General features: G+C 48.8%; 1 protein-coding gene across 1 annotated transcript in view; it reads right to left on the bottom strand.

Moving 5' to 3' along the window:
- The window catches only part of CUEDC1 (CUE domain containing 1), a 70958-nt gene extending 59003 nt beyond the window's left edge, over positions 1 to 11955 (bottom strand). The window contains 1 exon segment of the mRNA XM_033089761.1: positions 11553 to 11955. The gene's annotated coding sequence lies outside the window, so the exon portion shown is untranslated.
- Positions 11956 to 17106: the final 5151 nt, after the last annotated feature.

Raw genomic sequence — 17106 nt, 5'->3', positions numbered from 1 at the left:
GAAAGCAGGACCTCCCACCTGGCCACTGGCTAAATTAGGCCCTGTGAAAAGGTATGCTACCAGGAAGCAAAGACAGCTTTGTCCCAGCAACTGAAGGAGGGTGGCAGCCAAGAGTGAATTTGTACCTGGTTTTCACACCCTGGACTTTACTAACTCCCCTCCTGCCAGCTTCATGGCCACACACAAGTGTTACCCTTGCCCTGGGCACAGAACAGAGGAGAGAAGGCATGAAGGAAGAGTCATCAAGAGAACAGGTGGATGGCAGAAAACAGAAGTAGTAAAAGATGCAGCTCAGGTGCCCTCACCCTCCTCTGCAGGAGAATTATCTCTTCCGGGAATTACCTACCTGCTTAATTTATTTTAACCCACAAAGTCCCCTACAACTGAGCTTTTCTCCCCGGACCCCATGTAGTGAAGGACCAACTAGAGAAACCATCACTCTGTCAGGAACTGGTGTCTGGCTACATTCTCCTTTATGCCAAAAGCTAGATGAGAAGAGAAGTTAGGCAGGCAGGGTCACCATATACGGTTGTGTGGCCTATTCACTGCACAAGGTGTCTATACAAAGGAGTGAATGGGCTGGAATCCAGCCTATGCTCTGCTTACCAAGCTGTGTACTTAGGAGAAAGGGTCCCTTCTAATTCACACCAAGGTGTCTGCTGTATGCTGTAGCCACAGGAGCACTGGAGCTGGGGCTTCTTCATAAGGAGTGAACTTTGGTGATGGGTACACGGGAATTTACTATCTAGTCTCTCTATTTTTGTGTATATGTGAAATTTTGTGTATATTTCAAATAAAAGGTTAAAAACAAAAGATGAAAAAAAATCATCCCAGCTAGTAAGTGGCTGTGTTACTTGGACAACTTACAGGTAGTCCTTGATAACATTGTGATTTTGTTCAATGTCATTTCATTATAATGTTGATGAGATGCCATAGGAACTTAACTCTTGTTTATGTTAATTAGCCTGTGGCAGAATTGATTTCATTATCCATTGTTTCACCACAGTTCCAAGAACCTATGGACGCTAAGTAGGGACTTACTGTACTTTACCCCTTAGGCCTCAGCCTCAGTTCCCACATCTCAAAAGACAATAATCCCTAGCTCATAGGGTTGGTATAAGGACTCAATTAAATTAAGTGAAATGCTTGACACAGAGTAAGTCCTCTTATACATGAGAGCTATTTGCTGCTGATGGCTGGGGGCAGGAAGGAGAAGAAGGCAAAATGGGGGCAGAGGGGCATTGTCGACAAAAGCAAACCCTCTGGGAAAGGTGTGCTAAGAAGCTACAGTCTGAAAACATAACCACCCTATTAACGTGCCTAAATCGGGCTTCCAGGGAGTTGGCTGGAGGGAGTTTTCTTGCAACCCCTCCCTCCAAGGCAGATTTCACATTCCTCTGGGGACACCAGCCTCAGCTCAGAATCCAAACTAAAGTCCACAGAAAGGTCACAAAGAGTAGCTCAGAAAAGGATGTGCTCCCCAGCCTCCTGGCAAACTTAAAGTACTGGTGGGTGGGGTGGGGTGGGCAGGAAATGCTCACTCCTGGAAGGCTCCTTACTGGTTGTCCTAGAAGAGAACCAGAGGTCTCCAAAGATGTCCCAGGGGTTAAGCATTAGCACAGAAAGGGCCCCTGCCACCTTCACTGGGACAGGGTAAGAGTAGCCAGTCACATCCCTGAAGGTCAAAAGCTATTTTTGAATTGCCTACTTTTATGCAATGAATTTTTATGTTAATATTTTTCAAAATGATCACTGCTGTGTGGGAATTTCACCAGTGGTTTATCATTAGAAAATGAAATTTAGAACCCATACTCCTTTCCCCTTAAGGCCTATTCATGCTCCAAGACTCACAGGGATGGAGAAGGCTGAGGGTGGCAGTGACAGGAAGCTGGAAACTCTTCCCAAAGCCCCTGGAGGGACCTCACCCTTGGCTCAAGCCATCAAGGCCCTGTGTGTCAGCCTGGCCTCTGCCCCAACACAGAAGGCTTCTGGTTTCAGTCAAATGCCATCTCACTCACTCACCCTCTCCTTTCTTTTTTTCTTTTCCAGGATAAAAGCAAATAGGATGATTCATTCTCTTATTAAGTCAACTCATAAGAAAAAGGGAGGTCACCCAAGGTCCCAAACCTCTGTTGAACACAAGCTTCTCCATGGCTCACCCCCATATACACTTCATAGAAAGGCATCGAAATGACAGCAATTCCACAAAAAAGCCCATCCTTCACCTTCTCTTTCATGTCTTAAGAATTCATTATGCTTGTCAGTTTTCTAAGTTTCTAAAGCTGTCACAGCTGAGGGCTGAGATGGGCTTTAAAGACAGGCTACCAAACAAAATGTGATAGGAAAGAGACACGTGGCTCTTAAATCCTCCGACGGCAAAATCCCTCACAGCAGATAGTAAAAAATCCACCCAAAAAAAGTCCTTCTCTGTCCTGCCAGCTCTCTTCAGCTCTGTCCCAAACTTAGAAACAGTTGTTTCCCTGCAACTCCAAAAAAAGCTCTCATATGTTCCGTCTTCTCATTCTTTCCAACACTGTGATCTGTACACTTAATCTACCTCCAGGCTCAGCTTATCCCTCCCTCACCTCATGAAGTAAGAAGAGAAACAGTCATAGAATTAGAAGTACAACGCTACAACATCATAAAGCCCTCTTGGAAACACCACGTACAGACTCAACAGCCTCGCTGTCTGAGTTCAGACCCCAGCTCCTCAACTCACTGTGGCCTTAGGCAAGTTGACTTAACCCTCTGCACCTCAGCCTCCTCATATGCAAAACGGTGATAATAATACTATATTCATATAGGATTGAGTAAACAAATTAATACTCTTAAAATACTTAGAAAGGTTCCTGGCATGCAGTAAGCATGTAATAAATGTTAGTTATTATTAGACCATCACAGCAATCCTGGGTGTAGGGATGATTATTACCAGCTTTTTTTTTTTTTTTTTTACAGGTATTCTTTTTTTTTTTTTTTTAATTGGGGAATATTGGGGAATAGCATGTGTCTCCAGGGCCCATCAGCTCCAAGTCGTTGTTCTTCAATCTAGTTGTGGAGGACGCAGCTCATTGGCCCATGTGGGAATCGAACCAGCGACCCTGTTGTTCAGCGCTCGCGCTCTAACCAACTGAGCCATCCGGCAGCCCCACCAGCTTTTTTAACAGATGTGTTCAATAGCCACTTCTTATTATAGGTATAATAATAGATTAACCTCAAGGAAAGTACATATTAAGAAGTTAAGTAATCTGCTCAGGATGACCCAGTCCCCACGTGGCCGAACTGAGACTGGATCTCTGGTCTTGGACTCCAAATCGCACACTCACAAATTTCATACTTTAAAACTCTCCCTCCCTCAGGCATGGAAATTTGAGAAGTCCCATGCATCAACGTCAAGCACACATTTCAATTCTGTAACCCTAGAGAGTGGCAGTATCTCAAGAAAAGTGCTGCAGGATTCGCCAAACAAAATTAATTCTATTTGTTTTCATATTCCAAGAAAATATACCAAAGCAGGCTTCCCGGAGAAGGTCCCACCCCACCGAAGGTGTCAAAAGACCCCACAGGGTTGAGGATCACACTGACCTCAAGACTAAAAGGGCTCCCTCGGGAGGCTCCTAGGCTGTCAACGATTTGCAAAAAAGGTCAGTGCAAATCATTTGGGAGCGCGTTCTGAAGGCATGGCCTAAGACATGTGGACTTCTGCCAAGCCCATTTTTATTTAAAACATGCACTGTCTTCACCCTTGATATACAGCAGCCAGGCTACAGAAATATTTCCATTACTGCCAAAAGCCTGCATGCCACCACAACTCATTGAAGTGGATATTTCCAATTGGAGAACTCCTCAACAAACACATCTAAAAACACCCCAACCTTTCCTGCAGAGGTAACCCATCTGGCATTTAGGAAACCTCTAAATACTCGTAAACAGTATTTATGGAAACAAATGGTTTGGGGATCATACAACCTCATGCCCAAAGTCCAATTAGATCTAATAAAAAGATTGAGCCCATTTCTTCCAGCTCTATGATGAACATTCATTAAAAGATTTCTACACAAGCACTTTCAGAAATGCTCTTCACATATTTCAAGACTGTGATGAAATCACCTTATGAGCGTGCTGGAGAGGACTAAGAACAGAGTTTAGCATTGTAGTCCTGGTTCTACCACTAACGAGCCACATGATTTCATGAAATGATAATGGTGATAATAACAACCACAGCAGCAGAGGTAAACATTTATTTAGGCCAAACATTGTGCTAAGGTCTTAATGAGTATTTGACCTTCATTAGCAACCATTAGGGATTATTATTACTCCCATTGCCTGGATCAAGAAACTCAGAGAGATTGATTAACTTGCCCCAAGAACACAGCAGCGACCAGCAGAGGCTGGATTGAAACGCAGGAGGTCTGACTGGGTGGTGCTTAATGACCCAGGACCACAAATTCCTCTAGGAGCCGTCTGGATGATCTTCGAAATCCTTTCCGGCTTTAAAATTCAATGAGCCTCTCTTTTAGAAATAAAATGAATTTATGACTGTGAGAAATAACATGCAATGATGCTTTAGCACTGCTAAGGTGGAATGAAACATCTGTGTATGCCTCACCCAGATCCAGCCAGGGGAGGAAAACTGATGATTTTCTAGGATAATGATGCCCTCTGAAACAACCAGACTGGCCCCAAACCATCTCAGGAAAAATGACAGCTTGAGGTTCTTAGAGGATGCATCAAATTGCAAAGGTCTGCAAGTTCTCAACTATCAGCTCTCAAACCTTAATTTGACCTTTTTTTTTTCTTAAGGAAAGCCAAATGCAAGAAAGTGCTGCACAGTGGGGGCTAGTGTTAAGGATAGTACAAGATGTATGTAGGCCTTGTGGCATCCTTGCACTTTGCTTTCCTCTCGGGTCTACACCTGCTCATGGAACACCCACCTCATTCTGGTAATCGGTGTTTTGCAGCTTCCCTATGCCCTCCTAGCCCGTGGCTCAGCAGTCCTGTAATTAATTGCACAGGGCTTTCGCCTAAGCACACCTGCTGATATCTTCATACACTCCCTCCCTCACCACCTAGCCCAGCCTCCAGACACACAGACATTCAATGGCTGCCTTCCCCGACTCCGTCTCTGATTCATCTTCCAGGAGCTGAGCACGGGAGTTCCCTGCCCACCCACCCTGCAATTAGCGGACAGAGCCAATGGTGAAACTCTCTCCCATCTCACCCTTCTCTTGCTCTCCCCCAGCTCGCTCTCTCAGCTCCTGGTACAGCCTGAAACCGAAACTAATCTCAGACCTGAACGAAGTGAAATCATTTCCTACGCCTGATCACCCTATATGAACATGACCACAGAGAAGCTTCTCCTCAAAAGAGCTCCAAATCCAGCTTGCTGGTCACCCAAAAAAAAAACCAGAGCTCTGTAGGTGTCCCCCTAGACCCCAATGCTCCCTTAATGAATAGGGGATGGCAGGGTTAGAGGAGGAAGCGAGAGTTCTTGCCATAGTGTTTTCTGCTGCTTCTCTTCAATTTGCACAAGTCAATTTAAATTCACCCCAAGAACTACAGTTCACGACCCGGTATTTTCAACTCATTGTCCAGCATCAGTTCATATTTGGCTCATTCTTAATCAGATTCTCTTTGAGAGCAAGTCTTGTTCTCTTCAGAGATCTCTGTGGCCATCTTGTTGAATGCAGCTTAGATTGCTATACCACATGTTTTTCCTAAATTTGAAGAACGCAGCCTTTACTTTTGTGCAAGGAACAACAAGAAGAAAACTAAACCAAGCAAAAAAGCAAGTCAATATAAATGAACAAAACATCAGCCCTTGATGATCTTTCAAAGAATTATAAATTTTAAGATCCTAAGCTGTTTTGTTAATTACCCTTGGCCCCAGCACACTTTTGGGCGCCTTTCTCTGTTGTTGGGGGCATTATGTAATGGTTCTACTGTTGGCTTAAGCAAAACAGAATTGAAAGGGTAAATGCATTGACCCAACAAGTGGATGGTAAAAGAGTAATAAATAGCTCTTGGATTGTCTGCTCTTTACTCTTCATCCAACAAAGTTTACTGAGGGCTCCATATAGGCGCCCGAAGCTCTGCTAGGTGCTGGTCCAGCAGGGTGAATAAAGACGACCCACTAGTTCTGACTGGGCATGACATTCTCAGGAGCATCTTCTGAGTAAGAGCTGATGCTTTCTCTAGTTCCAACAGCCAGACAATACTGGCAGGTTTCTTGCAACCCTCTTCACAAGGCTTGGACTCCAACCAGTCAGGCTGTAGGGCACTTCCAAGGAAACATCACCTCCGACCGGGACCAACGCAAGGCAACACGCAGCTGTAGGGCAGATGTGGTTTGTGTCTTGGTTCACTAACTAAGGGGTGAGCCGCTCAATGTTACTGGACATTCTTCAGGCACTTCAACAGTACAATGAGGGGTTAGGCCAGATCTGAGCAACCTTCTAGCTCAAAAATCCCGGTTCCTTTGACCCTCCCATTACTGAGCTGACACAGACCTCTTGGGGCCTCTACTGTATCTTCCTGTCTCCAGATGAAACCTCATAAACCACAGAAACAAATGGAACTGGTTCCCATTTCTAAAGACCTTCGTGGGAGGCCATTCCACTGCTCTCCTATGAGTCACTTGTTCTCACATCCTATCTGGAACGTTGTCCCCGTACCTAACTTGAGTCCTTCCTCCGCAGCTTACATTTATTTGCCTCTGGTTCTGCTTCTAAGTACGAAGAGGCAAGAGTGAATCACTGTGTTCTGAGCAGTACTCTTACGAGACTTTTATTTCTTCTTCGGCATGTTCACTGCAGGCATTCCATGAGGTGACTATTAAAAACCACAAAGGCATCAAGGAAGCTAACCACACTTCCCAGTTCCTGCCTTACCCTGGCAAGAGTGTTGCAGGATTCAGAAAATATGACTGCCCATTGAACTCCCGAGTTCAAAGAGTAGGAGAGTAATGTCACAGCAGAGAGAGCAGCCACTTTGACCATCACTCAGTTTAAGTGCCCCCTCTTCCAGGAAGTCTTCCCTGCCCCGACTCCTCTTCCAGAAGGCAAAGCACCCCTTTCCTCAGTGCTTCGCCTCATCACAGCACTTGCAATGGCAACTGGAGTTCTAAGCGAACATGTTTGTCTCCTCTACTAGACGGTAAGTATGTTTCTTGCAGGCAGGGGCCACGCATGTCTTAGTGACCTTTGTACTTGGAGACAGGCTCCAGTAGAGTATCTGGCACTTGGCCAGGGGTTCTTAGCAAATTGTGCTAGCCTGAACCTTCCAGGCATGTCGCAAAGATGCCTGAGCGTTGCATTGGCAGCCCTTCAAACAGAGCATGAGCCCTCCCAGCCCCCCTCCCACCCACTAGCATCCTTACCTCCTTCCACCCCCCAGCTCAGTAGGGGTCGCTGAGAATTTCTCTAAGGATATAAGCTCTGTAGCCAGGCCTCTTAGCTTCAAATCCTGTCTCTGCCATGTGATCTTGGGCTAGTTATTTAACCTCTTTATGTCTCTGTTTCTTCACTGAAAAAGAGAGATAAGATCTCCGAGAGTCTTGAGAGGATTAAATGAGCTGGTCCATGGGAAACACTTGGAACAGGGTCTCACCCAGAGCAAGTGTTCAGTGAGCATTGGAATTATTATTTCCCAAGCCTATTACTTCACAGAATCCCCCACCCACCCCCTGCAGCTTCCATTGCATTCCCCACTAAAGGGGTCCGTTTCTCCAGGCCCCCTTTGTCCTGTTCCTCTAGGACTAATGTTAGCATTAACATAAAAAGTCAATCACGGATTATAATCCTCCCTGCACCCCATCCAGCTCCACTAGCTTATAGGGCAAATGCTCCCAAGAGAAGGAACAAGAGTCCCACTCAGCAGGGCTACAAATGCTGAGTCATTATGTCCCCAACTATGCTTCTCAATCCTCACCCTTGACGTGATACCCTCTGCTCATAATTAGAGAGTCTCACTCCACCCCGTCTCACCCCTCCAAAAGCCAGCCTCAGCCTCTATCGTTTTTACCAAAGATGTTCCTTAACAATAAGGAGCCTCAGAACATTAGCAGCCATGTGCAGAAATAATAATAATGGCATCTAAAGAATGCTTCGTCTGTCCGGTGTACATGTTAGGTCTCCTTTAACTCTTTCTAGAGCTGAGAAACTGAGGCACGTACAATCACAGAGGAAGAAAGAGAGATGGGATTCTAACTGGGGATATGTCATTTCAGATCCTATACTCTAAACTACTAAGCTACATGGAAATGGGCACTACGTGGCCAGATTGCCTCCTGGGGGTGGAAATTAGACCATTGGAGCTGGAATTTTTTTATCCCACCAATCATTCCTCAAAGACACTTGGTGCCACTATAACAGAAATGAAATGGTGACATTTTATGAAAAGGGAGTTTATGTTTATAGGCATTGTTATCGTATTTATCATCATGACCTGTTTTAAAGCTAAGAGCAATCAATGGCTGTGTCGAGCCCATATATTGCTCTGACACATCAGAAGTACTTACTGGAAGGCTGGAAGCAGAAGGGATCAGAGAAGCGCTGAGTGAGCCAACATAACCAGCATCCTAAACTCCCCAGTCTGTGGCAGCCAGGGCAGCAGCAGACAGACAAGTCCCAGCCACTGAGGAATTTGAATCTTCACTCACTGCCACAGGACCCTCACATTCCACCAAGGAAACTTCCAAGTCCTAAGGCAGGGACTGCTGGACCACAGTGTCTCCAGGGCCCTTCATGGCTTTTACTTCCCATAAGTGCAAGAGCCAATAAAACAGATGCTTCACCTCCTCCAGGCCATCTTGTTTAGCCACAGGTGATCCCTATCTGACTCCCAGCTTCCTGCCCCCAAGGCTGTAGAACACTTCTGCCTACCTCCCTCCGTGTCAGGATGGGAATAATCCATCAGGCAGAGTAAATGTAGGAAGCTCTGCAGGAAGAAACAAGTGTGAGTGGTACTACATGCCAAACACTGTGCTTGTTAGGTAAACATAGAAAAATCCCCATGAGCTACCTTGTCTGGGAGCACTTGAGTCTGAGCAGGGTGTCTTAAAACCAAGCCAAAGACATTGCAGGTGCCAGACTCTACCAAAGGCTCTTCCATATCCCCAGTAAGTGTAGATGCCACAAACACCTAAGCAGCAGCTAGGCCCCAGTGAGCTTTGACTAAGAAAGAAATGGCATGGCGATAATCACCATCTGGCCCCCACTTGCCTTTTGAAGTCTAGAGGGATCTAAGGAACCTACAATACCTGGGCCTTGGCCTTGGCCAACTCTGCCCCAAGACCTCCTAAAGAGGAAGAGAATCTTTCACACTTAAACTCTCCCATGAAGCACCTTCTCCCACCTCAACCCCTTTTCCCCCAAGAATGAGCTGGGGCTCTTAAGGTACCTGGCTTTTATATTCAGCTGAAACACCAGAATATCCATCCCTTACTCTACTCCTTGTATTTACCTCTAATTCAATAGCCCTGAGGCCCTGGCCCAGTGCCCAGAGCCTTCCCACCACATAGACAGCAGAATCAGCCCTTGGAGAAAGGCCTCCATCTGCCCCATCTGCCCCATCCTGGCTAGCTATAGGGAGCTTGGATCTGGTCCAGAATTTACAGGTCTCCATGGCCACAAATCCAAAGTGGTGTTGGAAGGTCATGAGAAAAGACTTCTTGAGAGGTCTGCTCTTTACACCCTGGGATCACTGACCGGCCACAGAGGAGAGCACTGTTCTGATGGACCTAGGCTGAACCACAGACTGTGGATTAGGGATCTTTATAGGGGTCCCAGTTCTAAGGAATATAGTAACCCTCTGATATCACATACAAAACATGTCCCTGCACACACGCATGTTTCTGAGGGCGGAGGGGAGGAGAGTTTTCATCTGCTTCTCAAAGGGGCCCATGACCCCAACCTCTGGCCCCAAGTTCCCCCCAGTCATCGTACCATCTCTAGGCCACCTGAGCTGTCCAAGGTCTTTCTCCTGTCCAAGGATGTGCCCAGACCTGAGGCACCACTCCTATTCCCTTGTCTCCTGCTCCTTCCAGCTACAGAAAGTAGACAGGAGTTTCAAACAAACCTTCCTGTCCACACCCGCCAGCTTCCTGCTGACCTGAACCAGGTTTCTCTCTCCATCTCAGAGATGCCCCCTCCACTCAAATTGAGATCCCGAGGGCATCAACCCCTAACAGCAGAGAGGACCCAATTTCACATTTAATTGCACGCGGGCTAAATCTCATGGTGAGATGACTTCCTGCGTCATAGAATTCCTGGTGTCCCTCACCTCCTTCAGGCACACCTAGCTAACTCTGCCCAGCCGGCAAAAGAAAGGGATAAAAGGCCCAGAAAAAATCTCCCTAAGGCCTTTCTCCTGGGCCAGGTGGCTCAGGGTGAGGCAGGATAACCAACAGGAGGGTTTGCTCCCCGTGCCCCATTACCCAGCATCCTAGGGCGGGCAGGTTCCTGTCTCATGGTCTTCTTGTATGCGGTATCACCTCTAGGACATCCTATTTCTAAACTCCCAGTCATTCCCCTCACCCTCCACTCTCAAAAAAAAAAGGAAGGAAGGAAGAAAGGAAGGAAGGAAGGAAGGAAGGAAAGAAGGAAGAAAGGAAGGAAGGGAGGAAGGAAGGAAAGAAGGAAGGAAGGAAGGAAGGAAGGAAGGAAGGAAGGAAGGAAAGAAGGAAGGATCTAAAACCTTCCTCCCCCCAAAACAAATTCCTCTCCAGGAATTTAATTTCAGTATACATTTCTTGGAGCTAAAACTTCTTTTAAGGGGAAAAGAAATGGGCACGCCAGTGCTAGGTGTAAGGAAACAATGCAAAGAGAAAATGAAGAGGAAAGAATGAATTAAAGCAAACACCAACCCCCCAGAGCTCAGAGCCCGGGGCCAGAGAGCCGGAGGGGCGGGGGAGCAGGGGCGGGGACAGTGCGTTCTGAACTTTCCCTAACCGAGACGTCGGGAGATGCAGCTCCCAGGGGACCGGGTGGGACCAGAACAGGCTGAGGCGACCTGTGACATCGGCCGGGGCAGGAAGCGAACCTCCCCTCCTCCTAAAAGGAGCTCTGTCCGCAGCAGGCGCCCCCGCCAGCCGTCGCCAAGAAGCCAGCGCCCCAAGGCCCAGGCAAAGCTGGGAGGGGCGCACACACAAAAGGGGGAGCGGCCGGAGAAGGGGCTCCGGGCGGCGCGGGCTCAGGGAGGCCTCGATGCCTTGCCGGGCACCGCCTGCCGCTACCCACCCCTTAATCCCGCGCGGCTCTCCCAACCCCCAGATGCCAGCACGCCCCGCGCGCCTATAGCCCAGGATGAGGTGGGGGATCCGGGGGAAGCGAGGCCGGGACCTGCCGCACGCGGCTGGGCGGCGCGGGCGCCAGGGAAGCCGCGGCAGCAGCACCGGGAATCAAACTCGCGCCGGCGCGGCCCTCCCCGCCGCTCCTCGGCGATCGGTGCCCGAGAAGGTGGGGCCGCCGGCCCGGGGCCGGGGCCGGGAAGGCGCGCCGGGCAGCCCACTAGGGCCGCGGTTGGGGGCGAACGGCGCGAGGGGGCGGAAATCTTACCGAGCAGCCGCCACACGCGTCCGCGCCCCGCGGGCCGGTGGGGCCGGCGGGCTGGGGGAGGGGAGGCAGTCCCGCGGCGGCGGCTGCGGCGGGCCCGGCGAGGCCGCGCAGCTGGGGAGCGGGAGGCGGAGAATGCGAGGCGAGGCCAGCTTCCTAGCGGCGGGCGGCGAGAAATGCAGCTGTCCCTGCGCGCCTGCCGGCGGGGCCACAAGTGGGGCCGCGCGGGGAGGAGCGGGCTGCGGGCGGGGCGGGGGCCCGGCCGCAGCGCCCCCAGACCCTCTCCGGATACCCGATCCCTTTCGAGAGAAGAGGGCAGCCGGAATGGAGGCCGAAGGCAACACGGTGGCGGGGGCTGGGGGACGCCCGGTGAAAATCAGGAAAATCCCCGCCGTGCCCACTCCCACCCCCGCACCAGCCGCAGTGACTCCCCCGCAGGCGGGCAGGAGGGCGTGAGCCAGGGCCTCGGTCTCCAGGGCAGAGCAGGATGCCGGGCGTCCTGCCCCTCCAGTGTCGGGGAGCGGCGCCAGGAAGGCGCACCCGCGAGAGGGTGGGGCGGGGATACCCGAGACCTCGGCTCGGAGGGGAACCGAAGAGCAGGGCTGCCTCGAGAGGGTTCCGAATGTGGACGCACATCTGAGGCCTGGGACCGCTGAGGTGTGTTTGTGCGGTGGGGGTGCCCTGGGTCAGAGCAGATGGTGGGGACTAGGTCAGGAAATCAAAGATTTCCATTCACACCGTTAGATACTACCTGCCATCTCATCTCCCAAACAGGCCTGGCTATTTCAGGGGCTTCTGCGACCTGAGATTTTCCACAGAAGAACTTGTTCAATAAATGAGAAATCAACTTTGGTATTCTTTTTCTATGTGGTTTAGGTCAAACTACACTTTGGGGGTGGGTAGATGGGGCAGGTGGTAATCGTCAAGCACCCCACTTGGCAGAGGAGCTACCTAGGGGGTCTGAGGAGGGTGAAGGCCATAAACAGTTCTAGCTCTGCCCCCAGACCTCTTGCAAAGGGTCAGCGCCCTCCTCCTGGACAAGTCTGCCTTAGAGACCCACTTGCCCATCTGGGCCCAGCCCCCCCTTCCGCCAGGAAAAGCCCCTCTCCCCTCTGAGAGCTTGCAATCGCCCAGCTCTCCTGAGGCAAATCAACATGCTCAGCCACAGAGACATCTGATGGTAAAAATCACAAACCAAAGCACCCAGATACCAATGTGTTTCCATCATGTGCATATCAAGGGTAAGTTTCTTCAGCAAATTGGGAACCTTGAAGGGTGGGAAACCTTAGAATCGCACCCTCCTTGGGGAGGCCCCAAATTAGGTTAGTGTGTTGAGTGGAGCATCAGGAGTGGGTTCCCAGACCCCTCTGGAGATCTCCCAACCCCCTCCCCAGGCTCCTTCACTTGGTGCTACATTTGATTCTGGGGGGGCCCTTGAAACCCTAGGAGGTGGTCCCCTCAATCCTAGCTTAAAGATTTTTAATCTAGAGGGACTGATCCATGCTGACTTCTGGTCTGAAACTGTGACTGACAGGTCAGGATTTATCCTCTTGCCAATCATCTAGATGATGTTATCTCATGTTACCTTACACTTATCCACTGTGCAGCTCATCTGCCACTTTTCTGCTTACTTGCAAGATTACAATGCAGTTCCTCCGTCACCTAGGCATTTGGGGGGCCCAGCAAATGCATCTGCAAACTTGGGGATGTCCCTGTCTGTACTCGCCTCCAAGTGCTCATAAAAGCATTTAATACATTACTAATATAGTTATCAAATGAAACCAATCACTGTAATAGACGTTCTTCCTTGAAGAACTCTTCTTGAATGTTGCTAACATACTCTTCCTTTCAGAGCTGTCTTCCTAGAAGCTTTCCTCAGACCTATTTCCTGCCTCTCACACCCCCACTGGGTAACCTCCCTCACTCCCACCATGGCCTCTGAGCTGAAAGTTCCCCAGAGTTCCAGGACCCCAGGGTCCCAGGCCATACTTCCCTCCTGTGCCCCAGCCCCTCACACACAGCTGCCTACAGAAACTTTCCACCTGCAGGCCCCTTGGACACCTCACACACAAGAAGGCTAAAAGCAAACTTGGAGCCCTTCCCTCCCAAGCCTCCTCCTCATCCTCTGGCTTAGCAGCTGGAAACCTGTCCTCACTGTTCCTTCCTCTGCATCTTACTGGTTACTAGGTACTAGTCATTCCTCCTTCACTTCCCCCTGCTCCCTTATGCTCCCAGCTTCTGCCCTGGTTCAGGCCCCTATTGTTTCTGTTCATCTCTGAGGATGAGATGTCTCTTTTGCTTTCAAGCCCAACCTTCCTGTTTGCTTCAGGAGACTCTATCAGTTCTTTCTTTCTCCTCCCTCTCTGCTTCACTATAGGTGCCCCCTTCTAAGGAAACCTTACCTCTACCCTCAGGCCATTCCTCAGGCCATTGTCCTAGTTCTCTCTTGTCCATTCATCATGGACTTCCTTTAAGAAACCATACACACTCTCTCTGCTTCTTCATCCCCCCATTTAACCCTGAGTCTTCTACAGTCCAGCTTTCTCCCCATCATTCCAGGGACCGCTCACAGCAGGAGGCACCAGTGGCTCCTAATAGGTTCAACCCATGGGCCTCCTCCTTACCCTGCTCCTTGGCCCCCTGGCAGCCCTGGCTGCAGTTAACACCTCCTTGGAATGACTCCCCCACCCACAGCTGGCTTCCAGCCCTCTTGGTTTTCCTACCACCTACTTCATTTCTTCAGCTCAACCTGCTTGAAGAATGAAATTTAAACACCTTAGAGAGGGCCTTCCCAGCCTGCCCTTAGCTTATGATCCAGCCCCTCCCCTTTCCTATACTCTCCCCACCTGCCTACCCCCAGGCTAGAACAGCTAAGACCACTTGCTGTTCCCACAGAGTACATGGGAAGCTGAGGAAAGCCTCTGCTAAGTCTCTGACTACATTAAGCACAGATAACTGGGGGCGTGTCTGCCATGTGTCCCCTCCACCGTGGGGATGAGGCTGATCAGGAGCTGTAGGGCTCGGGCTTGAAAAGGGTGGGCTCCAGCTGGAACACAAGGAAAACAGGACATTTCCCTTTTGGGATTTCCCCAGCCCAGGACAAATGCCGAGGCTCGAATAGTGGACAAGAGCACATGGTTGCAGCTTTGGAACCAACCACATTGTCACAGCCCCAGGAGTCCCTCTCCTCCTCCTTGAACCATCAAAGGCAGCTTAACAAGGCCCAAGGTGGAAAAGAAAGTGGTGTAAACATCCAGATAATTTGGGTAATCCTATTCCTTTCTCCATCTTCACCGATTTGACAGAGAAACTCAGAGGACACTTTGAAAGAAGTACTATCACTTGGGAGGTTTGAAAGAATACATGGGTGAAATGTGGAAGCAGTGGCCCCGCCACCCCAGAAATGAGTAAACGACCCCCTTCTGGGACAATAACGAGATGGATGTCTGTGGGACTGGCAATCTCAGTTTCAGTTTAGAAAGGAGTTCAGGAACCCTTACACTTTCCCAGAGTGCCAGTGCCAAGGTCATGCCTATGGCACTTTCTTTGGACCCTGTTCCCTTGCATAACAAACTGTCCCTTTGTCCATCCTGCCAGACTATCTACAGCACAGAGCATTATAGTTGGTCCGTGTGTGTGTTCCAGGGGCGTAGTGGGTATCTTATGTCTCAGTGCCCGAACCTCCCAGCCTAAGGCCTGGCAGGCCCACGAGTGAGTAAATATTTGCCAAAGGGCTGACTTCTGACAGGTGGGTGAGATATGCCTGGTTAGTCCTCACAAAACCATGTGTCTTCCCTTCACTGGTAATAGTTTGTGAGGCTCCAGGGGTCCTGCCCTCAGAACAGAGGCTGCCAGCTTGTCCTGTACAAGGTGGTGGGTCAGAGAGTAGGCATAGATAAGTGGGAATTCCATGTAACCATTAAAATTGCTTTTAAAGAATATTTAATGCCTATAAAAATGTTACGATATGTTACGGGAAAGGGAGGCTACAAACCAGTCTATGCAATATGAGCCTATTTATTTTTATTTAGTTGTAAACATAGAAAAAATATGCCAACATGTTACCAATTGTTAGATGAGGGTTTTATAGATAATTTTTACTTCGTTACGAATATTTTCCCAATTTCCTCTATTGAACACACATTCCTTTATAATCGTATGAATATGTGCCTATATTTAGCCTTCAAGATCATTATGATTGGAAGGAGGAAAGTTAAACATAACTAACTTTCTTCCATAATTATATTAAACTTAGGCTAGTTCCATACTGAGACCCCCAAAATGAATGATATGTAGCCCCTCTCACCCCCCAAGTCTAAGGCGAAGGGAGATGTGAAGCAGCTAGCAAGTAACACAAGGTAGAGTGTGACACTTACTAAAATCAAGGTACACGCAGAGGGCTCGCGGGACTACAAGGGGAGGAAATGGTTAATTCTTATGGGGGAAGGTCAGAGAGGGCACCTTTGAAGAGCTGGCTTTTGAGCTGTGCCTCGAGAGATGAAAGGATTTTAACTGGGGGTAAGGGCATTCCCATCTGGGGGCACAGTGTAAGTGAAGGTATATTTGGACGTGGGTGAATATCCACTGTGGCCAGAGTGTAGGGTGGTTGGCAACAGAAGTGACGGGTGGGGGTGGGGGGTGACACAGGAAGATGAGGCTGGAAAGGTGAGAAGGATGTGATAGTAAATGGCCTGGAACACCAAACAAAGGAATCTGCAGAGAAGCACTGTGTTACAGGTTCAGGCCTGAATTCAAATATTAGAATAGAAACATTGACCTTGACTTTCCTGACACCACCAAGAGTTGAGGCTTGTGGTTCCTGGTTCCTGCCCTGAACCGGTTCTTGGGGAAAGCCAGCCTGGAGCTAAGCATTTCCTACAAATAGTTCACCTAGGCTAGAGGCTCAACTCCAGTTTGGAGCAGCAGGTTCCTTCTTCCTCCCAAACTCCTTCTAAACCCACTAAGTATAGTGTGGTGGCTTCATGCCAGTTAGAGCAGGGGACAAATAAATCCCTGCTGTAGTTGCTTACAAGCTGGATGAATTACTTAACCTCTCTGACTCTCGGTTTCCTCATCTCTAAAGTGATGATAAGAATATCGCTTTTCTCCTCACTAGATAACAAACAGCAATAATAATGATAAAGTTTCTTGAACATTTACAATGTGTCTAGCCCTGTTTTAAGCACTTTTGCACATTTTATGTCATTTAATCTTCAGAAAAACCCTAAGATATTTGAATGGTCTTAAAGTGTGTCCCCAGAGACGTCTTATTAGTTGCAGGAGGAGAAAGTAATTAATTACACAGTGGAGAAACTGGGCAACACCTAGCCTGGGTGATCTAAATTAACATCATCCAAGAGGAACAGAGGGACATCGTGTGCCTCCAGATATGATATCCTGAGGACACATTGCCTCAGCAATTTTCCAGCTGAGAATGCATAATCTCAATTTAATCACAGGGAAACATCAAACACAAAATGAGGATTTTTTTTTTTTAAGGCAGGAGTGTGTAATTAAAAAAAAAGCCAGCTGTGTAAATATTCCAGACTTAAGGAGA

This window comes from Rhinolophus ferrumequinum, chromosome 21 (genome assembly GCF_004115265.2).
Source record: "Rhinolophus ferrumequinum isolate MPI-CBG mRhiFer1 chromosome 21, mRhiFer1_v1.p, whole genome shotgun sequence".
Lineage (NCBI taxonomy): Eukaryota > Metazoa > Chordata > Mammalia > Chiroptera > Rhinolophidae > Rhinolophus > Rhinolophus ferrumequinum.
Note: the sequence above shows the minus strand (reverse complement) of the source record. Positions and strands in the feature narration are given on the sequence as shown.